General features: G+C 46.8%; 1 protein-coding gene across 8 annotated transcripts in view; it reads left to right on the top strand.

The window, feature by feature from the left end:
* Nucleotides 1-25,157, top strand: part of LOC126285457 (putative fatty acyl-CoA reductase CG5065) — a 375,357-nt gene that overhangs the window by 256,685 nt on the left and 93,515 nt on the right. Inside the window, exon 1 of one of the 8 annotated variants that reach the window (XM_049984863.1) lies at nt 23,259-23,341. The exons of the other annotated variants lie outside the window; for them this stretch is intronic. The gene's annotated coding sequence lies outside the window, so the exon portion shown is untranslated. Of the gene's footprint in view, nt 1-23,258; nt 23,342-25,157 lie in introns of those variants that run through there. 8 annotated transcript variants of the gene reach the window in all.

Raw genomic sequence — 25,157 nt, forward strand, 5'->3', positions numbered from 1 at the left:
ATACTTTTTGATCACATAGTGTATAAGGCAGAGTTGAAACTTATCATCGCACTAGTGTAACCTGCTTGTAGGAGAGGAAGGTGAAAAAGTTGAAAAAAATCAGTGCAGAAAAAAAGCGGAAAGGAACAGAAAACAAAACTGACGTTTGCAGTCGAAATTCTCACGAAAATTAGCGAGGTTGAAAAATAATGGAACTTTATTGAAGGGCTACGCCAGGCCAAAGTTCAGACTGATAGCAAAGAAAGCAGAGAGAAAAGCTCTGAGGGTCAATCGAAGAGTGATTAGTGGCTCGGCAAGATTCGTAGCTGCAATGATTTCGGCTCAGTGTCGTACTTGTGTGCCGGAATTCCTCAACTGAGTCCATATTTCCTTATAGTGAAACGTCATGGGAGTTCTGTAAGTTATTTATACGTTTAAGAGTTGAAGGACTGAAATGTACTTCGGAACCATGTTTATGTTTGGTGTCCACGTGCACACACCCTTTGCTGGGCTTTCTGCGCTGCACATTGTAGTACTCAAGATACTTAGTGTGCGCATTCCATTCGCGAATGGAGCGGCGCTAAAGCGAACGTGTGCCTTCGTACGCACCGTACTCCCTCCTTTTATCACAGTGACCTCTACGCGAGGTGTGAGATAGAGGCAGTCTTTCACTGCAACGTCCGTCAGTGTATCTCCTTAAAAATTTTGTGCGAGTTATGATTTACTGCTTGTATCGTAGGGAGAAACTGAAGACGGTCCCCAATCAGAGCGTTCTGTCATTATGAGAGCCTCAGTAATTCCCATTTTCACTTCACAAGATTGCCAGTTTACCATATGTGCGAATCATTCGTACAAACAAAACATTAGCGGCTGATTACGGAGGTTGCGAGATGGGGCACAGATGTCGGGTAAGACGACGCCTCACAGCTGAATGTGTTATCCTATCGGTGACTCCCGGGCAGGAGTTTTTGTTTCTGGAGGTCTCAACGGTGCATAACATGTTTTTCGTTTGCGAGGCCCAATACGTCGTTAGCTCTCGATTGGCGCCACACATTAAACGCTACCTGTTTTCGGAGCGTCACTGGTTGGTAAGCTCATTACGTGGCATAACGGTGCTCTTCGTATTTGTGTCCTACCCACTATTTTCACCTCGGTTTTAGCTGCAGTGGCTACCGTGTACTTCAGTAGGGCAGATACTGCACCGTACAGAACAGTGGTGAGTTTGCGCCTGCACCAGAAAACGCAGTCATCGCAAAGCGTGCGTGTTTCTATGTGGTGTCGTCCGAACAAATATTTTCTGTGACCGCCTCATCAAAGAAGCCAATGCAGTTTAAGTAGAGCAGACGGCAGAGAAAAAGCAGACGGCAGAGAAAAAGCAGACGGTGATATGCAACTGGATTTAAAAAACAAAATTGTATTTGGCAGTGGTCACAGTGTCGTGAGTTCAGAAATGTCGTTAGCAGTGCGTATAGGTACACCATAAAGATGATGACAATTTGCAACAAAAACTGCGAATTGCAGCTGTCCTGTGTTGTGGACAAACGGCGAGCATGAATATGCAGATGAATCATTGACTTCCATGTCCTACCCAAGTCTTTTGTCTATCACCATCACCAACAACTTGACATGCTCTGCTGTCGAAAGACCTCCTCTGGACTTGTCCATGCATTTCGGGCCTCATCGACACGCATCCGTTTTCGTGACATATCTGCTGACGTCGCGGGAAATTGTAAATTTATGGTAAGTTCCTATGGGGCCAAACTGCTGAGGTCATGGGTCCCTAGGTTTACACACAATTTAGCTGAAACTAACTTACGTTAAGGACAACACACACACCCATGCCCGAGGGAGGACTCCAACCTCCGACGGTGGGAGCCGTGTGAACCTTCGCAAGGCGCCTTAGTCCGCACGGCTACCCCGCGTGTTGAAGTCGCCTGACCACCTTATGTTAGGTTGTCAATTCGGTCCTTTCCAGAATCCGCGTCGATGGGGATGAAATGATGATGATTAGGTTAACACAACGCCCAGTCCCTGAGCGGAGAAAACCTCCGACCCAGCCGGGAATCGAACCCGGGCCCTAAGGATTGACAGTCTGTCGCGCTGACCACTCAGCTACCGGGGCGGACTAACATATACCCTCTCAGCGGGACGCCATGTACATATTCCCCTTTGTCAGTAGTTCACGTCATGACACTTATTGATTATATATTCATATTTCCTCTCCTAAAAACGTATTTGCGAGGCAGTCAGAGAGCAAAGTTCACTGTGCTTCAGGAAAAGATGTAAGCTCGCTAATTTCCTTTTTTAAAAGAACACTCGGCGACTTTCTTCATTTAAATATCGCTACAGCGGAGAAGAAAAAGTTCGGAGTAAATGTGACTGCGACACTTCCTTCCACGTGACATGTTTACATCTCTCCTTGAGTAGGGGAAAAAAAAATCAGGCACGCCAGCCACAGTATTAATTCGTATTATTCTGTAATTAATTTTTAATTTGTACATTCCGCCTCAGAAACAGTATGACGAAACGTGACAATATCGGTGACATTCACTCTATAGCGTGCGCCGAGCTAAATTTCGGTTAGTTTTTTTATTTTTTTTTTAACTTTCATGCGCTAACCAATTACTTTTCGCAGCTGTGGTGACGCTGTGGTGCACCAGTAAGTTATATTAAAAATACTACAATATTAAAAAATATTTAATATTGTTTGATGCAGATCGGACTTTCTCTACTTATTTCGCCTGCTATTTTGATTACTCCGTCCTGTATTTCGCTCGTATCTTTATTAGACACAAAAAATTTCATCACTGACCTTCTGTGTCAGTGCATGTCGCGCGAGATTGTAGAGTCTGAGTTCTTTCACAGGAGTGACTGCTTACCAGACAAGCGAGACCTGAGGTGTTGGTCCGCTGTGCTGAAGTACCTAAATAAAACTAAAAAAATAATAAAAACCAAACCCGTGGAAATGTTTCACAGAATTTAAACTGCCAGCTTCTTGTATGAGCGCCTCATTACCCTGCGTACTTTCAAAGGAAGAGTTTTCTCAGACCGTTTCGTGCGCAGCTTCTTACTTTCTTAGCCGACGGAGTTTCTGAGATTTCGAAATACAAGAAAGTTTGCCAAGTTGCGGCAGAGGCTTGGTAGTCAGTGGAAAATGCAAGAAACTTGTTGAGTCCTGATTTCCGTTTCGCTTTATCCATTTGTAGTTATTACGTTTATACGCTGGTATGCAGAACTCAAGGACGAAAGTGTAAGGAATGCCTTTAAGTGGATTTCGTGATGTAAATAATTCTCGCCACATTCAGCGCTTACATCTACATCAACATCTACATCCACACTCCGCAAACCACCTGACGGTGTGGGGCGAAGGGTACTTTCAGTACCTCTATCGGTGCTGCCTTGTATTCCAGTCTTGTATTGTTCGTGGAAAGGAAGATTGTCGGTATGCTTCTGTGTGGACTCTAATCTCTCTGATTTTATACTCATGATCTGTTCGCGAGATATACGTAGGAGGGAGCAATAAACTGCTTGACACCTCGGTGAAGGTATGTTCTCGAAACTTCAACATAAGCCCGTACCGAGCTACTGAGCGTCTCTCCTGCAGAGTCTTCCACTGGAGTTTATCTATCATCTCCGTAACGCTTTCGCGATTATGAAATCATCCCGTAACGAAGCGTCCTGCTCTCCTTTGGATATTCTCTATCTGTTCTATCAACCCTATCTGGTACGGATCCCACAGTGCTGAGCAGTATTGAAGCAGTGGGCGAACAAATGTACTGTAACCTACTTCCTTTGTTTTCGGATTGCATTTACTTAGGATTCTTCCAACTTCCGATATCATCTACAAGGTCATTTATGTATATTGTGAACAGTAACGGTCCTATGACACTCCCCTGAGGCACACCTGAAATTACTCATACTTCGGAAGACTTATCTCCATTGAGAATGACATGCTACGTTCTGTTGTCTAGGAACTCTTCAATCCAATCACACAATTGGTCTGATAGTCCATATGCTCTTACTTTGTTCATTAAACGAATGTGGGGAACTGTGTCACAGTTACATAAACCCTCAATGTTGCAGATATTCAGTAAGTGTGTACTATCTGATGATAAGAGGCCAGACGATTGGAATATGAAATTTAAAAATGCACAGATGACGACTGGTTTGCGGTTATTTCTGGAAAGCTGAAGGTAATTCTCGCATCCCGTGTCACCGCCATGTAACATGGCTCGATGAAATTCGGAGCATGGGTAGAAAGAACTGGTGCAGTGTGGTACAGACGATAACTGGAAGAAGTGCGGAATGAGACTCGCAGAAATGACATTTTTATTCTACGGCAATGATTACACTGAAGTTGCCGCGACTCGTGATGCCGCCCAGGCCATTACGAAAGACGGGACGCGGTTCTCAGCACAGTGTGTGATCACCACGGACGACGGAACACGCGCTGGAACGTGCTCCCACGTGTCGTTAGTGAGTAGTTAGTGTGACAGAGCGTTCCGTTCCCTCACCAGCGGGGCTGACACCTGCTGGGTCGTATGTCTCCCCAACGTATCCCAAACCACCTAGATGGCATTTAAGTCGGCGGAACGGTCAGGCCGTTTCATTCGCCGAATGTCCTCCCGTTCCAGGAACTCCTGCACCTGCGCTTTTCCGTGCCGTCGCATATTGTCATCCCCAAAAATGAAGTCAGGGCCGAGTGCACCACTGAAGAGACACACATGGGGAAGGCTTACAGTGTCACAATAACGTTGATCGGTGAGTGTGCTGCGTTCCAAGATTTGGAGGTCAGCATGGCCACGCTACATTACGCTTCCGCAGACCATAAGACCGGATCCACCAAAACGATCATGTTCGACAACGTTGCTGGGTGCATTGTGCGTTCCCATCTCTCGCCGTCTGACGGTACGCCCAGAATCACTGTTGAGGTTAAATCTGCTCCGATACGAGAAGAGCACGCGACCCCTGTTGTCACTGGTCCCGTCCCTATGCTGTTGTGCGGGTGTGAACGGAACGCGTCGTACTGGTCGTCGGGCAAAGAGACCAACTCGCTCAGTCACCGTGCCGCTGTATAGCGTGTGACTGCGTGCCGAGCAGCCCTGTTACGTGTGGCTGCAACGGCACCCGCTGTCTGACGAGGGCCCCCTCTTGCCTGTTGCACAGTGTAGCGGCTAGCGGCCACCTGCTGCTGCTGTTGTTGACCGTGGTCGGCCACCTCCTCTGGTTCGGCAGCAGTCACTGTTGTTCCGAACGCTCTCCATGCACGTGAAACTGTGCTGTGAGCGCTTCGAAACTCCTCGACAACACTCGTCACACTTCGTCTTTCTACCAGTTTCCACTGGATTCGCATTCGGGAGGACGACGGTTACATTCCGCGTCCGGCCACCCTGATTTAGGTTTTCCGTAATTTCCCTAAATTGCTTTAGTCAAATGCCGGGATGGTTCCTTTGAAAGGGCACGGCCGACGTCTTTCCCTACCCTTTCTTAATCCGATGAGACCGATGACCTCGCTCTGGTCTCTCCCCCCAAAACAACAATGTTCCAGTTTCCCGACGATCCTTCCCCATGTTAATTTATCTCCCTGTTGTCTCCGGGCCACGCTGTAATGAAGACCACCACCAGAGTGCACCGCAGCGGCACGATAATTGGCGCGCACACACACACACTGCCTTTTCCCGTTCTTTCAACTGACCCATATACAGCTTTGTGTGCGCGACTGGCACACCTCTCGGTACATGGCATGTTAGTTCACTTCCACCGTGTACTTAACTTTGCAAAAAACAGACATAATGTCTGATGGGATTCCGCAATCACTTGTTATACAATGTTACTTGTAATCCGTCTTCATTACAAAAATGTTAATTCACATGACCGGTTTCGGTTCCTCTAGGACCATGTTCAGATGTGAAACGATAATGATACTAATTGACTATTTCACAAATGCAAACGTTTTTCATCCTATCCGATCAACATCAAATGTACCACAACGTACCTGCAATTTCGGTTACAGGAGTAACCCGTCCAGACACAGCTCAAAATGGCTCTGAGCACTGTGGGACTTAACATCTGAGGTCATCAGTCCCCTAGAACTTCGAACTACTTAAACCTTACTAAAGTAAGGACATCACACACATCCATGCCCGACGCAGGATTCGAACCTGCGACCGTAGCGGTCGCGCGGTTCCGGACTAAAGCTCCTAGAACCGCTCGTCCACACCGGCCAGCTCACATGCTGCGTCACATAAAATCGGTTGGCACAATTCACGTCATTTATATTAATTATAGAACTATTTCCGACAGGTGCCGTCTGGTACATTTGTTACATTACATATGCACGTACTGTATTAATTAGATTTTTCTAATTTACTTTTATCTCTAAAATACTTAATTAAAATGTTTAGTTGCCGAAGTTAAAACCAGTACTTGTCAAAATTAAAATACACAATAAAATTATAATTTTTATACGATTTAAAACAAAGGGCGATTTCTATATCCATGGCGCTGGTGTAGACTTGTTTTCCTCCATGGCCTGCTTCCGTGGTTCCCGCTATTTCGGTGTTGTGCTGCGAGCCATTCAGTCGTCTGAAGTCCATCGCCGTGGGTAAGAGGGCCGTGCAGGAGGGCTCCGTCAACGACGCCAGGCGCTGCACTCATCTTCCAGCTTTTTCTCCTTGCACCGTCTCTCATGCTTCGGCTTGGTCTTCTATACGCAACACTGATCATCTCAATTAGTCGTCAGAGATATTAAGATAGCCGGTATGACTACCTAACTTTTGCAAGAAAATGAAACGCGTAGAGCCGTCCTTGTAATGGTATATATTGCGTACCTACCACTTTCGGCGCTTCAGTGTACCATCTCCACGCCTTAGTTGATGCTGAAGGTGTTATTACGATCGATATACACCATGCATCAGTGGCGAACATAACTGCTCTGCTGCGCAGACAATTGGCCACTGATGCGTCGTATGCAACGATCGTGATAACCGCTTTAGTATGAACTAAGGCCTGAAGATGGTGCATTGCATCGCTTAAACTGGTGGCTACGCATTAAATGAGATCTTATTGATGGCTATACGTGTTTCACTTTCTTACTATAGTGAACGGCCGTAGCCCTCCAGACCTCCAGTCGAAAAGGATGGACGTACAAACACTTGAGTAGTTAACAGGTTATGTTACTTTATCTAGCTGCTCCTTTCAACAAGTTTTGCAGAGCTGTCTGCTTAGGCAGAGTGTGTCACAATTAAAACTAAAAACTTACCTGGGCGACAATATACAGCAGAAGCAGGGATCGGAAATGGGACAATTTTCGAGATAATTGCGGTTGTGTGGTTACTGGCTGCTACCGATGCCAGTTTGAAGTATCGTCCTAATAAGAGGAAATGTACTTTTCACTGACCGTGCAACTGGGTTGAGTTTCATCCATGGCTTAAAATGGTTCAAATGGCTCCGAGCACTATGGGACTTAACTTCAGTTCCCTAGAAAGAACTACTTAAACATAACTAATCTAAGGACATCACACACATCCATGCGCGAGGCAGGATTCGAACCTGCGACCGTAGCAGTCGGCGGGTCCGGACTGAAGCGCGTAGAACCGCTCGGCCACAACGGCCGGCTGCATGGCTTAGTTTAACGAGAAATACAATAATGCTTCAGCACCGTACATCTCACAATTCACTGTACACTGGTAGCTACATGTTAAAGGCGGTGTTGCACGTGTCGTCCCAGCGTACCGTACTCGGCTGTGCAGTGAGTTGCGAATACTGTCGACCCTACATCCCCTCTGCTCCCCGCGGACCATTTCGTGAAGCTTGACACCCCTGTACGGTTCTTCAGCCGCACCAACGGCAGCGCTCTTCACGTTACTATTGAAAGGACCTCAGACAGAAAAAAACGAGGAGGAGTGAGATGATGTTCTCTTGGACGCCAAGGTACATGTCGTGCTCGAGCTATGTACCCACGACTACACTGGCGAGCCGGGTGCCACGTCACATAAGGACCATCCGTGTACAGGGTGTTACAAAAAGGTACGGCCAAACTTTCAGGAAACACTCCTCACACACAAATAAAGAAAAGATGTTATGTGGACATGTGCCCGAAAACGCTTACTTTCCATGTTAGAGCTCATTTTATTACTTCTCTTCAAATCACATTAATCATCGAATGGAAACACAGAGCAACAGAACGTACCAGCGTGACTTCAAACACTTTGTTAGAGGAAATGTTGAAAATGTCCTCCCTTAGCGAGGATACATGCATCCACCCTCCGTCGCATGGAATCCCTGATGCGCTGATGCAGCCCTGGAGAATGGCGTATTGTATTACAGCCGTCCACAATACGAGCCCGAAGAGTCTAGATTTGGTACCGGGGTTGCGTAGACAAGAGCTTTCAAATGACCCCATAAATGAAAGTCAAGAGGGTTGAGGTCAGTAGAGCGTGGAGGCTATGGAATTGGTCCGCCTCTACCAATCCATCGGCCACCGAATCTGTTGTAACATGCTCCATTGAGCGTAGGTGGAAGAACTGAAATGAGCTCTAACATGGAAATTAAGCGTTTCCGGACACATGTCCTCATAACATCTTTTCTTTATTTGTGTGTGAGGAATGTTTCCTGAAAGTTTGGCCGTACCTTTTGTAACACCCTGTATAATAGACCAGACGCATGGACCACTGGCAAAATTTGAGTCCAATATGGCCGGGGCTTACCGAGAAGTGTTCATTTCAAATGTTCTATTACACTGACTAGGACAATGTTTCCAACTGAAATCAGCAGTGGTTCTCAGCCACATACACGCAGTTCCAAACTGTACTCTTGCGTACCCATGTTCTCTGGAACATTTCTGCTTGTTTTATCGTGTGCTTTCACCCGAGTCAGTGTTAGTTGATGATTTCGATACAGCCAGTGTATCTATTATAGGCAAGTACGGCAGTAGATGCTTCGGGCAGCACGCTCATTCCTCCAGCTTTCCTGTTCCAGTCACGGAACGTGCCAGCAGTTCCTCTGAATTTGCCGTCACGGTTGTTATCTGCGAGATATATACACCGGGAAGTATTACGTTACTTGGTTGTTCCTGGAACATATGTTCTTGGAACGTTAGCAGTAAATCTTTCCGTGTTGTACATCGTCTCGTGTAAAATTTCAAAAGTACATTTATGGAGTAACACTTATAATATGGCTTCAAAAACTGTCCATTTCTATAAAAAGAAGTTTAAGAGTTAAATTGTGGTATCGTTAGCTACGATGCCACGGCGTAGGTGCAAGTTCGTTGGTTGGCACTACGGCACCGACACCGACGACAGCGCCCTGTAGCCGGCGCTGTCTAGATTTACGAGCTCCTCTCCAGATTCAGCCCATTTGATTGCGAGGACACGACCTAGTCGGCGAACCACTACTTGTATGCAAAGTTAAGTAAAGGTGATTTTAGTTCACACTGCACTGCCGAGTTCTACCTCACCAGCTCCGTACCTTCGGCCTACCTTTGTTTCCAGGAGCAGGCCCACGCGCCGCCTTTCAGGCGGTATACGAAATAAAAGATTGGCCGGTTCCATGGGGCTCGACAGAAGAGGGACGCATTGTGCGATCGGGGAGGAAACCTAGGCACATGTTGGGCCTGGTGTGCCACCGAGGAGCACTGGGAACGGCCTCCACGCAGGAGGACCGAGAAGACGGTGTCTGCTTCTCGCCAGGCTACTGCTGGCACCGTGACGTTTTCGAGGGCGGCTGCTCCGGCGTCGCGGAAGGTTCGACTGGAGGGTGTCGTCTTCAGCGATGAAAGCAGGCTCTGTCTGTGTGCGTGTGATGGGCGTGTACGGGTACGGCGCAGACCTGGTGAGCGGTGTGTTCCGGAGAGCATCCGCCCACGACGCAGTGGCCCTTCGCAGCGTTCGTGGCTGTGAGGGGGAGGGGGCGTCCGTCACAGCAACCTGCGGTCACGCCTGGCGTTTCTGCGGCCTAAAGTAATCATCGCCCGCCAATGCTACCCGGGCTCTTATCGCCACGCTAGTGCCGTTTCTTCGACAGGCAGGCGACGCCCTTCTTCAGCAGGACAATGCACGCCCACATACGGCTGGTGCGACGCAGCGTGCTGTTCGCGGTGCACAACAGCTGCCCTGGCCGGCGCCACCACCATCACCAGGTCCTGTGCCAGTTGAACACGGATGTGACATGATGAAGCGAGAAGCGCCTCCAGCAAAGACACATTTTTTGGACGATGATTTGGGTTCTACTCAAGTCTATTGCTTTATAGTACTTAAGTAAGAGAACAACGCCATGGAGCCCATACAGTGATGTAACTCTTTTCCCTGCTACTTAAACTCACTTATGCTAAGAACAACACCCACACAGCCATGCCCGAGCGAGTACTCGGCACGCAGGAGCGGCCACGCAGTCCGTGACAGGACTCCTCAAACCGCGCGGCGCAGTTCTCCCGAATGCGAGTCCAGTGCGCTAACCACTGCGCCGCCTCATTCAGGAGAGGGGGGGGGGGGGGCGAAACTACTGTGCATTCGTGCGAATGTTTGAGCATCCTTTTCTGTGTCATGCGTCTTCAATTGGTCCGTGATCTGAATTTGTCGTCATGTACTCCTGCAATCGTGAATTACGTGTCAGATCACTTGTCAATAAATTAACGTTGTTCTTGAGGGTGTTGCAATCTCATTTACCGGCAGTGTGTTTAGGTGTGAACTGCAGAGCAGTCTTGTAGGTGAACACAAGGGTCGGTCTAGAATGTAACAAAAATGTGTGTGAAGTCCTAAAGAATCAAACTGCTGAAGTCATCGGTCCATACACTTACACACAACTTAAACTAACTTATGCTAAGACCACTTTTTTTCACTAGATGCTTATTTTTTAGGACCTACCGTCTAATTTCTTACCATTTCGCCGCTGTGACTGGGCCCGGTAGTCCGGAGTGACTGAAAGTGACACCACCCCGGCTCCTGTCCCCACTCACACCGTTGCACGTGTCCCGCCACGTGGAGGCGGGCTCTATATGTTTACATCCATTTGATATCTTTTTTGTGCACATTAGAAAAACTTGTAACTAATACAAAATCAGGTGAGATATTAATAAACAAAACGGAATTAAATATTTAGAAAGAAGAAAGGAAGAGAATTGAATAGAGAAGAGAGGTTTAATATTGCCCGTCACCTAGTTATGGGCGGCGGCCCGGGTCTTGGAATGACCCTCGAGACACTGGCCATCGCTGACCATGCCTTTAACATCTACCATCCTAAAATTTAAGAACAACACACACACAAACACCATGCGCGAGTGAGGATTCGAACCTCCGGCGGGAGGGGCCGCGCAGTCCGTGACATGGCGCCTCAAAGCGCGCGGCCGGTCTAGAATGTAGACTGCTGGTGCTTCAGCTGAGCACCGTGACGCGACCTTGGGCGGCAGCAGCATCAGAGAGCGCACACGGGCTCCGGCTCGCCGCTTTCACCGCCTGTGTCTGCCGCCGCCCGCTCTTGGCGGAAGCCGGCAGCTGGCAGAGCGGACCAGAAGCAGAAGCAGCAGCAGGGCACGCCCGCTTCCTGCCCGCCGGGCTCAGCTAACCCGCGTCCCGGCACGGCCGGTCTGTGCTCTGCACGTACACTGCGCTACAGTGTGTTAACTGTAAGACGGCACAGTTGTGGGGCGAGTGCGGGGAGAGGAGCATTGGCTGATTGGCTGGCGAGGGAGAGAAGCCGTTGGGGGGGGGGGGGGGGGGGGACAAGGCACACCTACCAGGTGCAGTGCTGGCCCTACAGATTGCGCGTCATTCTTACACGAAAGCAGACGAAAGGCTTGGAAGTAAAACTCGCTTTAAATGTTGTTCGTAAACGAAACTGAAATCGTCATGTACATTAAAATCTATAGGTTTGTTTGTAAATAAATAAATCTTCTGCTACCAGTCATGATTTTTCCTTTATTTTACTATTCGCACGACGCATTTCGAGTAATAATTCTCATTTTCAAGTGCGTTTTTTTTGTGTATTAAGCCATTTCTTTTGATGTTGTCAGTGTGTGTGAGTCTGCTTCATTTTGTTGACTTTTAAGTTTTCTAATGGTCCATTTGTGTAGAGTCTCACACACACTTAACATCACACACAACACTTACACATCTTTGATGCTGTAATTTACCGTCTAGTAAGGTCATCCGAAGACCAGTATCAGCTCCAAAGCGATTTAGAAAAGATTGCTGTATGGTGTGTCAGGTGGCAGTTGACGCTAAATAACGAAAAGTGTGAGATGATCCACATGAGTTCCAAAAGAAATCCGTTAGAATTCGATTACTCGATAAATAGTACAATTCTCAAGGCGGTCAATTCAACTAACTACCTGGGTGTTAAAATTACGAACAACTTCAGTTGGAAGGACCACATAGATAATATTGTCGGGAAGGCGAGCCAAAGGTTGCGTTTCATTGGCAGGACACTTAGAAGATGCAACAAGTCCACTAAAGAGACAGCTTACACTACACTCGTTCGTCCTCTGTTAGAATATTGCTGCGCGGTGTGGGATCCTTACCAGGTGGGTTTGACTGAGGACATCGAGAGGGTGCAAAGAAGGGCAGCTCGTTTTGTATTATCACGTTATAGGGGAGAGAGTGTGGCAGATATGATACACGAGTTGGGATGGAAGTCATTACAGCATAGACGTTTTTCGTCGCGGCGAGACCTTTTTACGAAATTTCAGTCACCAACGTTCTCTTCCGAATGCGAAAATATTTTGTTCAGCCCAACCTACATAGGTAGGAATGATCATCAAAATAAAATAAGAGAAATCAGAGCTCGAACAGAAAGGTTTAGGTGTTCGTTTTTCCCGCTCGCTGTTCGGGAGTGGAATAGTAGAGAGATAGTATGATTGTGGTTCGATGAACCCTCTGCCAAGCACTTAAATGTGAATTGCAGAGTAGTCATGTAGATGTAGATGTAGAAAATGTGTAAATTGTACAACAAGTTGTGTGTGATGTTGAGGCGCTACAGTCCGGAACCGCGCGACCGCTACGGTCGCATGTTCGAATCCTGCCTCAGGCATGGTTGTGTGTGAGTCCTCAGGTTAGTTAGGTTTAATTAGGTCTAAGTTCTAGGCGACTGATGACCTCAGAAATTAAGTCGCATAGTGCTCAAAGCCATTTCAGCCATTTTTTTTTAAAACTTTGCTACATCTTGTCTAAGCAGCCTTTGACATAAACACAAGTGGAACTATCGTCGAAGATCATCATAAAGGCATCCCAGCTTGCACCATGCGATCTGTGGTATGTCATGGGAAACAGGTACTGGGACTCTTTGTTACTGTAAAGTGTGATGATCAGTAATACGGAAGTAAGAGAACAAATCATGCAGACGATACGTTCATTTAACTTTTTGCCCCGCGATTTTCCTGTTACTGTATCTGATACTTCTATCTTTATTGTGCCTAACCCGTTGCAGTTGTAACACTTGGTAAAGGTCAAATGGTTGAAATGGCTGTGAGCACTACGACACTTAACATCTGAGGGCATCAGTCCCCTAGAACTTAGAACTACTTAAAGCTAACTAACCTAAGGACATCACACACATCCATGCCCGAGGCAGGATTCGAACCTGCGAGCGTAGCGGTCGCGCGGTTCCAGACTGAAGCGCCAGAACCGCTCGGCAGATTGTTTTTCGTGCGCTATAGTCTGGAACCGCGCGGCTACTCCGGCGGACGAATTTTTTCGTTTAGAAGTTACAGTGAGACGAGGTAACCGATTTGGTCTCATCATCAGTGTAATACAGTTAAATATGTCCGCGCACCCTGTTGACACGTGTAGTGCAACTACTATTTTGCAGCTTTTCTAAGCTCAGGAACAGGAGTCATCGCCCACGGCAGGCCGTGCATTTGGAGAACCTGCTGAGGTGAGTACACGGTACGTCAATAGCGACGCATAAGGATAACCGCTCCCGCCGCCACAGTGGCAGGGTCGCTCTGCGCCCTAGGGGAAACGTAGGCTCTCTGCTGTCTAAGCTCATAAAGCACGCGTGACACATCAAACACCTGTGGAGACGTGACACGTTATTGTTACGCTCATCATTCCGAACACTGGTTTGTTGCGACTCCGCACGTTGCTGTATGCCGTGCTAGCTACTTCCTCCGTGTCTGACAACTGCAGCCCATTACGTCCACATCAACCCGGCCTTGGCCTCCCTCTAGAGTTTTCAACCCCCTCCCCCTACCCGCATCCCATCACTGCCCCCCATTACGTACACTACTGGCCATTAAAATTGCTACACCATGAAGATGACGTGCTACAGACGCGAAATTTAACCGACAGGAAGAAGATGCTGTCATCTGCGAATGATTAGCTTTTCAGAGCATTCACACAAGGTTGGCGCCGGGGCGACACCTACAACGTCCTGACATTAGGAAAGTTTCCGACAGATTTCTCATACACAAACAGCAGTTGACCGGCGTCGCCTGGTGAAACGTTCGTGTGATGCCTCGTGTAAGGAGGAGAAATGCGTACCATCACGTGTCCGTCTTTGATAAAGGTCGGATTGTAGCCTATCGCGATTGCGGTCTATCGTATCGTGACATTGCTGCTCGCGTTGGTCGAAATGCAATGACTGTTAGCAGAATATGGAATCGGTGTATTCAGGAGGGTAATACGGAACGCCGTGCGGTATCCCAACGGCCTCGTATCACTAGCAGTCGAGATGACAGGCATCTTATCCGCATGGCTGTAACGGATCGTGCAGCCACGTCTCGATCCCTGAGTCAACAGATGGGGACGTTTGCAAGACAACAACCATCTGCACGAACAGTTCGACGATGTTTTCAGCAGCATGGACTATCACCTCGGAGACGATGGCTGTGGTTACCATTGACGCTGTATCACAGGCAGGAGTGCCTGCGATGGTGTACTCAACGACGAACCTGGGTGCACGAAGGGCAAAACGTCATTTTTCCGGATGAATTCAGGTTCTGTTTACAGCGTCATGATGGTCGCATCCGTTTTTGGCGACATCGCGGTGAACGCACATTGGAAGCGTGTATTCGTCATCGCCATATTGGCGTATCAGCTGGCGTGATGGTATGGGGTGCCATTGGTTACACGTCTCGGTCACTTCTTGTTCGCATTGACGGCACTTTGAACAGTGGACGTTACATTTCAGATGTGTTACGACCCGTGGCTCTACCCTTCATTCGATCCTTGCGAAACCCTACATTTCAGCAGGATAATGCACAACCACATGTTGCAGATCCTGTACGGGCCTTTCCGGATACAGAAAATATTCGACTGCTGCCCTGACCAGCACATTCTGCAAATCTCTCACCAATTGAAAACGTCTGGTCAGTGGTGGCCGAGCAACTGGCTCGTCACAATACGCCAGTCACTACTCTTGATGAACTGTGGTATCGTGTTGAAGCTTCATGGGCAGCTGTACATGTACACGCCATCCAAGCTGTGTTTGACTCAATGAGCAGGCGTATCAAGGACGTTATTACGGTCAGAAGTGGTTGTTATGGGTACTGATTTCTCAGGATCTATGCACCCAAACAGCGTGAAAATGTAATCACATGTCAGTTGTAGTATGATATATTTGTCCAATGAATACCCGCTTATCACCTGCACTTCTTCTTGGTGTAGCAATTTTAGTGGCCAGTAGTGTAATTGACGATTCCTTGACGCCGCCGGATGCATCCTATCAGCTGATTCCTTCTATTAGTCAAAGTCTACAGTAAAGCGAATTGACAGGTACTCAATTTCTGCATATTTATGTTACTCACCGATCACGCAGTACTTCGAGGAAACAAATGAAGCAAAAAACATGCAAGGACAGTGTATAAGATTGCGTCGGTAGCATCAACGAACGAGATATGAAATGTAATGGATAACAACCTACCACCACCGAGTTAATTTTGTTAGATACAATGAGCATTTAGGAACGCATGTTCCATCATTCGTACCGACAGAGGTTTCGATAGAACATCGATTGTGATTTATGCGTCTAGAGCCATTCATGCTAATATTGCAAGACCTCTTCTTGTGAGATTATCAAAGAGTGAGCCATTGTGCACACGAGATGCAGTCTGCCATTGCTGTCTTTTTGTGTTCCCCTCTTCCGTACACTCACGTGTGTGTCTTTTGATGTCATTCAAAACTTCGGAACTATAAATCAGTCTAATCTAAATGCCGCAAATTCAACTAAATACCTACGTATTACAATTATGAACAACTTAAATTGGAAGGAACTCATAGAAAATGCTGTGGGGAAGGCTAATCAAAGACTGGGTTTTATTGACAGGGCAGACCTACTAAGGAGACTGCCTACACTACGTGTGTCCGTCCTCTTTTAGAATACTGCTGCGGAATGTGGGATCCTTACCGGATAAGACTGACGGAGTACATCGAAAAAGTTCAAAGAAAGGCAGCGCGTGTAGTATTATCGCGAAATATGGGAGAGACTGCCATAGAAATGCTACAGGATTTGGGCTAAAAATCGTTAAAGAAAAGGCGTTTTTCGTTGCGATGGAATCTTCTCACGAAATTCCGTTCACCAACTTTCTCCCCCGAGTGCGAAAATATTTTGTTGACACCGAGCTACATAGGGAGGAACGATCACCACGATAAAATAAGGGAAATCAGAGCTCGTACGGAAAGATACAGGTCTTCATTCTTTCCGCGTGCTATACGAGATTGGAATAATAGGGAATTGTGAAGGTGGTTCGATGAACCCTGTGCCAGGCACTTAAAATGATTTGCAGAGTATTCATGTTGATGTAAATCAGCCCACTGTCCACACGTATGTTCCTGGGTGCATTAAGTATTCACACCTCTCGCCGTGTGAGGGTATGTCCAGCAATGTCGAACAAGGTTGGTCGTCCAGGTGTTACGGTGTGGAGAGGCATATTGTGGGATGGGCGTACTGGCTTCGGAATCATTAAACATGGTACACTCGCCGATCCAAGTCATTGTGACACGGTACTCCTCCGTGTGCCTCATTTCAGCGATGCCTTCGGCTCTGACTTCATTTTCCTGGAAGACAATGTGCGTCGGCATGGAACGGCGCAGGTGGAGGAGGTCTTGGAGCCAGAGGATATTCGGCGAATGGACTTGCCTGCTCGTTCTCCTGACTTAAATTCCATCGAGCCGTTGTTGGATACATTGGGCAGACGTATTTAAAGACATCTACGTGAACCTACGGCAGTCAAGCTGATGTTGAGGAATGAAGCGCGCTACCATGAGAACTCTGTACCAGTCTTATGGCTACCATGGGAGTACGTTGGTGCCCGTGGTGGTCACACACCATGTTGAGAACCATGTCCCGCCTTTTCTAACGTCCAGGGGACAATCAGGTATCGTGGTGACCTCAGAGTAATTGTTGTCGTTGATTAAATATCTCACTTGTGTTCCTGTAGTTGCGTATTTCTTTGAATTATCTTCTCTACTGTACTGTAGCAATTGTATGTTTGGGCCAAGTTTCATAGGGTACTGGCAGTAACACATCAGTGTATTTCGCTGTACTCTGTCAATCCTACTTGCTAAGCATTTCATTCCGTGCAGGAATACATCAGAATAGCGTTCTGTAGGCGGTGTGTTTAGTAGACCTGTTGTATCTTCTAAGCGTTCTGCCAATAAAACGCAGCTTCCGGTTTCGCTTTCGCACAACATGTTCTGTCTGATGGTACCAGCTTACGTTGTTCGTAATTATAATCCCTACGTATATAATTGAATCACAATCTGTCAATTTGAGTGATTTATCATGGAATGGAAATGTCATGAATTTACTACTTATGTATAGAAACCTAGAATTTTTTATTGTTTTCAGTCAATAGCCATTTTCGCTCCATCAGACATGTTGTCTGAATCATCTTGTAATTCATTTTGATTTTCTGGTGGCTGTATTTTTTATGATAAATGTGATCATCGTCTGTAACCAATTTACGTGGCCTGCTCACATTGTGACCTAAATAGTTTCAATAGATTCACAACAGCAAGGGTCTTATAGCACTCCCTCGGAGAACCCTACGCATCACTCTGCTTGCACTTGAAGACTTTCCATCGATTACTACGTGCCGTCACGTTTCGGATAGGAAAACGCGAACACAATCGCAGAATTTACACGATACTACCCAGGGTCGCAATTTGGTTAGAAGCCGTTTGTGGTGAACGGTGTCAGAATCCTCCCAGGAAGTGTAGAAATATGGAATCAACCTGAGATCCGCTGTCGGTAGCACACGATACGTCGTGTCACTGAAACGCCAGCGTCTTGTAAGCACGTGCTCCGTCAAACAAGCGTAAGGGTTTGAAAATGAATATAAGTATCAGATGTCACTGAATGTGTTCCCGAAAATTACTTTTAATCTGTAGATATGGATGGCACTTCTTGGAAACAAGATTGCTGTCAAAGACTATAATTTTCTTGCCCCTGTGAGTAGGTATGTCAGGAAATGATAATCTTTGAGATGAGAGTCGACCGCTGTGGCCGAGCGGTTCTAGGCTCTTCAATACGGAACCGTGCTGCTGCTACGGTCGCAGGTTCGAGTCCTGCCCCGGGCACGGATGTGTGTGATGTCCTTAGGTTAGTTAGGTTTAAGTAGTTGTAAGTCTAGGGAACTGACGACTTCAGATGTTAAGTCCCATAGTGCTTAGAGCTATGTGAACCATTTTGAGAGGAGAGATTTGCTGTTATGATGAAATGAACGGGGATGTGATGAAACGGACAGGTTTTCTCAGGACAGAGGCATTATTTATTTAGTATACTGGACTACATATGTAGTAATAGAAGGAAGAAAAAGAGACATAAATACAAATGATACATTAAATGAAGGGAGAGTTGTGTGCTAATGTCCAATCTCCTTAGCTAGTTAGGACTTGATGGCGTAGGCGTGAGTAAGTCGTTTGTACACCCACAGTTTCTCAAGTTACACTCCTGGGCAGTGTGTCCATTTGGTGGTCTCGTTCGATGTTCCGAAGCGAAGTCGCAGTTCGGTGGAGGGGGGGGGGGGCTGAAATGTTTACACCGTCTGTGCAGCGTGCCATCCTCAGTTTCCTGTTTCGGTTACGATATTTGTGTTCTTCTATTCACGCCGTAGGAATTCAGAACCATGCAGCAGAAACAGATAAGTGCAAAGTCAACCGAAAAAATAATGAGTTTAATTTTAAAAAAGTGTCTGTTTGCGTAAGGTGTAAAGCTGCTAACCTTCGGTCTAGCGGGGAGAAGATGTGAGAGCCGCCGTGTTTGTGGCAGATGTGGTCTCTCTGTCCTGTAGAAAAATGAACTTTTGTAACGGATCTTGGAATGTTCGTCGTGCTCTTGTAATAACCACTTGTTCTTCCAAGATCGTATAACTCGGCTCTGTTTCCCTTTTGTTTTTTTTTTCTTATTATTTCTCCGATGTCACGTGTGCGCTACTTCGAGCTTATCGCAGTTCCGAGCAGTCCCCTGGAACTCTCGCCGTAGCCACTTTTCCCAGCAACAGCCCATAGGCTACGGCGTTCTCGAAGTGACGTCGTCGTCATCGAGAAATATCCAATTTTCCATCCGGCCGCACCTGGCTCGTCTGCGGGGCAATTTCCCGCAGCCGGCCGGCCAAGAAGATTGCGTTGTCTCCGCCCGCCGTAATGAACTCGCCGTGCCGGGGCGGGGCGTTTCTCCGCCTCTTCGGAAAGTCGCCGCTTTCCCCGCGCCGGGACGAATGACGGGGCGAATTACGTCGTCCGCCGGTGCGTCCTCTGCGCGAAAACTGACGACTGACTGGCTGGACTGACTGACTGTGTGCGCGGCGATTTTCCGCTCGCTTTGCGGAGACGGGGGGCCAGCGGCGGCGCGGCGATCAATAGCAGCAGCGGCTGGAGCTGGAGCTGGAGGTCCGAGGCCGGGCTGGCTCCCCTCCAGTGGAGGGGGGACAGCCGGCTAACTACCGGCTCTGTGTGAACGGGACCCACTCCACTGTGCGAGTTGCCCTCGGCTTTTACACTGGGTAACATCATCTCTCCAGCATCACTAAGCTCCTAGTCCAGTTCAGTGCCCCCTCGTCGCTCTGTAACTCACAGACGGCGTCCGCACCTTCATATTACAAAGAACGAGACTTATGGGGATCCTGTGTCAGATATACACTACTGGCCATTAAAATTGCTACACCACGAAGATGGCGTGCTACAGACGCGAAATTTAACCGACAGGAAGAAGATACTGTCATATGCGAATGATAAGCTTTTCAGAGCATTTACACAAGGTTGGCGCCGGGGCGACACCTACGTCCTGGCACTAGGAAAGTTTCCGACAGATTTCTCATACACAAACAGCAGTTGACCGGCGTCGCCTGGTGAAACGTTGTTGTGATGCCTCGTGTAAGGAGGGGAAATGCGTACCATCACGTTTCCAACTTCGGCAAAAGACGGATTGTAGCCTATCGCGATTGCGGTTTGTCGTATCCCGACATTGCTGTTCGCGTTGATCGAGATCCAATGACTGTTAACAGAATATGGAATCGGTCGGTTCAGGAGGGTAATACGGAACGCCGTGCTGGATCCCGACGGCCTCGTATCACTAGCAGACGAGATGACAGGCATCTTATATACTTGGCTGTGACGGAACGTGCAGCCAGACCGGGGCGCCTGCGATGGTATACTCAACGACGAACCTGGGTGCACGAATGGCAAAACGTCATTTTCTCGGGTGTATCCAGGTTCCGTTTACAGTACCATGATGGTGGCATCCGTGTTTGGCGACATCGCGGTGAGCGCACATTGGAAGCGTATACTCGTCATCGCCATACTGGCGTATCGCCGGGGATGGTGGTATGGGGTGCCATTGGTTACACGTCTCGGTCACCTCTTGTTCGCATTGACTGCACTTTGAATAGTGGACGTTACATTTCAGATGTGTTACGACCCGTAGCTCTACCCTTCATTCGATCCCTGCGAAACCCTACATTTCAGCAGGATAATGCTGACCGCGTGTTGCAGGTCCTGAACGAGCCTTTCTGGATACAGAAAATATTCGACTACTGCCCTGGCCAGCACATTCTCCAGATCTCTCACCAACTGAAAACGTCTGGTCAATGGTGGCCGGGCAACTGGCTCGTGACAATACGACAGTCACTACTCTTGATGAACTGTGGTATGGGGTTGAAGGTGCATGGGCAGCTGTACCTGTACACGCCATCCAACTCTGTTTCAGTCAATGCCCAGGCGTATCAAGGCCGTTATTACGACCAGAGGTGGTTGTTCTGGTTAGTGATTTATCAGGATCTATGCATCCAGATTTTGTGAAAATGTAATCACATGTTAATTCTAGCATAATATATTTGTCCAATGAATACCCGTTTATGATCTCCCTTTCTTGTTGGTGTAGCAATTTTAATGGCCAGTAGGGTACTTTACGATACCATCGTCAGTTTACCCTAAACTACGATCCCATCTATTTTCTCGCTTATGTTCTTTCTAGCTGCAGTTACTAAGTGCAGGTTTCATGTGTCTGGCACTAACGCCTTTGATAAGTCATTTCGCGGTGTATTGAAACTACTTTGTACCTTTGAATGCAATAGTTATTGGTCACACAAATTAGCAATACTGTAGATTTCACTTTGCATGACGCTTAAAAAATGCCATAGGGTTCGAATATCTTTGCAAATGTAATTTACAAAATATTTCGTTAAAATTTATTCTTAACTAAACGTAAAACTATTGTTTTCCTCTAAAAATGCACTTAACTTTCCCTAAATAATTCAATTTTTTGTACAACCTAACTACTAGGGTCGTACAGTAAGTAATGCCTCACATTTTTTTCTCAGAAAATGTTTATTGTTACTCAGAACATATTTATTGTTAAGAGTCAGAATTTGATCACAATATACATCAGCATGTCTTGTCCATGTCTTATTTTTCTACGTAGTGTCCATTACGTTCTATGGCCGTAAGCCAACGTTGTGGGAGGGCGTGTATTCCCTGCTGGTGACAGCTCTTGTCCTGTGGGCGTAGCCATGTTTTCACTGCACGGCTGACACTCTCGTCACTTCAAAGTGTGTTCTCCGTAGACAATCTTTAAGCTCCAACAATTCACATGAAGTGGCCTTGCTTTGAATCGTGTGGGCCGCTGTGAGCATTCGTGGGACCCATCGTGAGTACCTCTTTGAATATCCGAGCGTCTCGATCACTGCAGACGCACTTACAGTGCTGACCCATAACTGTAGACCCTACTGTCGAGTTGTGATGCGCCGGTCGGCACGAATAATGGCGTCCCCAGGATTCAGCACTGTCTGGAGCAGTGGCTGTGACAGGACGTCCCGAGCGTGGCTGATCGTGGAGTTCTGTTTCTTCATTTTCTGAGGCCGTCACTTTCTTTACCCGTCGCCCAACTGTACTCCTAGGAACTGCAGCATCGCCATACACTGCACTTTTGTGGATGTTCGCCACGGTTTCTTTTTCTGCACACAAGAATTCAACAACTGCACACTGCTTGTAAGTGAGTCCTATGTAGACGCCACTTTGACCCTGTACTACGGCTTTATCATCTGCCAGAATGGTTCGAAACATTACCGGTGCACGGAACAAACATCAGATGTAAAGGCCGTTGCACGCTCAAATTCAAGCGGTTCACCAGGTACAGTTAGTGTCAGTTGGTCTCATACTGACATCCCAAAGATGTTGTGGCTCACGCGCGGATCCTCTTTGTCGAAATGCCTTGGCTCAAACTCTTCTAGGGGTTGAACCGCACTTGTCGCATTACACGCCCTAAATTAGACACTTCTGATCCTTTGGTTAAATTCTCTGGCTTTTTGTGACCGTAGAAAAATTTTATTTTCATTCTTGCTTTTGTGACCATAATAAGAGTCCAGGCTCCATAGACAAACAGCCAGCCGACATTAAGAAATAGTCCACCAGGACGTAGGGACAAGATAAGCGGTGGGAGCTGCCAAGTATGGCTTGTTGATCAAATAACTTAGTGTTTGACTTCCTGCCAGAGGAAGCAGCAGAGGAAGCAGCACGAATCAAACTTGCGCAATGGAAGACGCAAACACCAGGGCGATAATACAGCAAGAGAGAGTGTCAGTCACGTGCGGAAAAGGCTCGTGTGGAACCAGATTAAGTTGTATGCAGCTAGAAACGAAAGTGTCGTGTGGAACCGAAGGCATTCTTGCGCAAGCCGACCAATTAGAAACGAGAGTGTCATGTGGAACCGTAGGCATTCTTGTGCAATCCGATCACTTAGAAATGAAAAGGTCGTGTGAAACAAATTAACTCGTGTGCACCCAAGTACATGAGAAACGAAATAAAAGGTAGGCAGCGGAATAGCTATAGGCAGAGAGATTCAGATGCAGATTCACAGCCAGTGCCGGCAGTTTGGAGATTCCGCAGCGAGACGCCAGCGGGGCCGAATAGGCCTGTAGCAGCCGATACAGCTGGTAAAGACTTCAATTACGAGAAGACGGTGATAGACTCCGGTGGACACTCAGGAACTCCAGGTCAAGTAGGATATTTAGAGTTTCATTGGAATAGTGTTGAACAGAGGCTGTCAGTCTTTGTCTCAATTACTTAGAGAGATTTCAGTGCTAACCAAGAACAAGTGATTGCTTTGTACTTGTTTCTTATATGTACCGGCAATTAGCTTTGAAGTAGCAAGTACGAATAAATAGACTGAATCTTACTAAAGGGTTTATGGTCCAACCACCTCACATAAGTATATGTGACAATAAACTTGATAGAAATTAACCAATCTTTTCTGCCTATTGCAATTCTGTAACGTATTTTCAGGAAACTTATTTGCTTCAAACCGAGAAGATTCTCTCCCTCTCATCTCCGATATAAAGGTTGACAGCAATTTATAGCTGACCCATTGTCGTTAAAGTCCCCATTACGCTACGCAGTTCGCACTTACTTCATTCCGGTATAGTGAGGCTGTGCCGGGACGCGACATGCTGATGGCAAGTTTGCGAAATACAAAGTTAACATAACTTATAGTAACAGTATAAAAATATCAGGAACTAAATTAAATGACCTATAAATGACGTAGGCGACACAGTTGCTATTTGGTTAGAATAATGTTTATTCAGAAGGAAAACTAATGGATAAAGTGGTCGTATTTAGAGCTACTGTTACACTCGAGCGCATATCCATGTGACACAGCCCGATCATTCACAGTCACATCGTGAATTACAATACTCCACCTCGTTATTTACACGAAAAGTTAAAAAGAGTCCACACGAGGCGCGCGGCTGCTCACCGCTCAGAGACTAAGTCCCGCGGTGCCACACAACGCGAATTTTTTAAAAGTCCTTTCACTTCCTGGCTACCTAAAGACCGACCGTATGCTTTCTCGTCTCAGTCGAAACTGTACCCTTTGGTGCCACCAGCCAAAGTGTCCGCTTTCGCTCCACCACCAGCACTGTCCCTCTGCCCGTCGCCGGCTGCGCTTCCCGCGTGCCGAACATCCTCGCTCAACTGGCTAGTGCAGTTCCCTTTCCCGGAGCAGTTCATCTGTTTGGCTGCACCTTGTTCTACATTATTTTAAGTTTTAACATATGTAAATAATCAAAGCTTGACCACTGCCACGTTCTAAATAAAGTAAGAATAATATCCATTGTTAAATGGTTCAAATGGCTCTGAGCACTATGGGACTCAAATGCTGTGGTCATTAGTCCCCTAGAACTTAGAACTACTTAAACGTAAGGACATCACACACATCCATGCCCGAGGCAGGATTCGAACCTGCGACTGTAGCAGTCGCACGGTTCCGGACTGCGCGCCTAGAACCGCGAGACCACCGCGGCCGGCCATTGTTAAATTCTTTTACATAAAACCAATAGAATTTCCTTGTTAGCTTTGAAGGCCACGGCCAGTAGCCTTGCACCAATGTGCTTTCTGATAAAAAAATAAAGAACAAAAGTAACTATTATGCATTAAACTTTCCAACGAATATTCTACTACCTAATGATTCAATAAGGTGTCATGCTGTCATCGTTCAATGTGTTTTGTGTGGAGGAAATGATGATCTGATGCTTAACTGTAAATACTGATAGTTTAAAGTTACTATATCTTTCAAACAAGTGAAGTTACAGAGTTGATATTTGCAACGTTTTAATGATGCGCTTCTATATGAAATATCAATCGTTAAGTTCGACTAAAGCGTTCAGATATTAGCATTCAGGTCTTTCTTACAAAACTTGTGAATTTCATTTTAACAGTAAATCCTAAACTATTATATTTATGATCAATATTCAA

The sequence above is a fragment of the Schistocerca gregaria genome, chromosome 8 (genome assembly GCF_023897955.1).
Source record: "Schistocerca gregaria isolate iqSchGreg1 chromosome 8, iqSchGreg1.2, whole genome shotgun sequence".
In the NCBI taxonomy this organism is placed as follows: domain Eukaryota; kingdom Metazoa; phylum Arthropoda; class Insecta; order Orthoptera; family Acrididae; genus Schistocerca; species Schistocerca gregaria.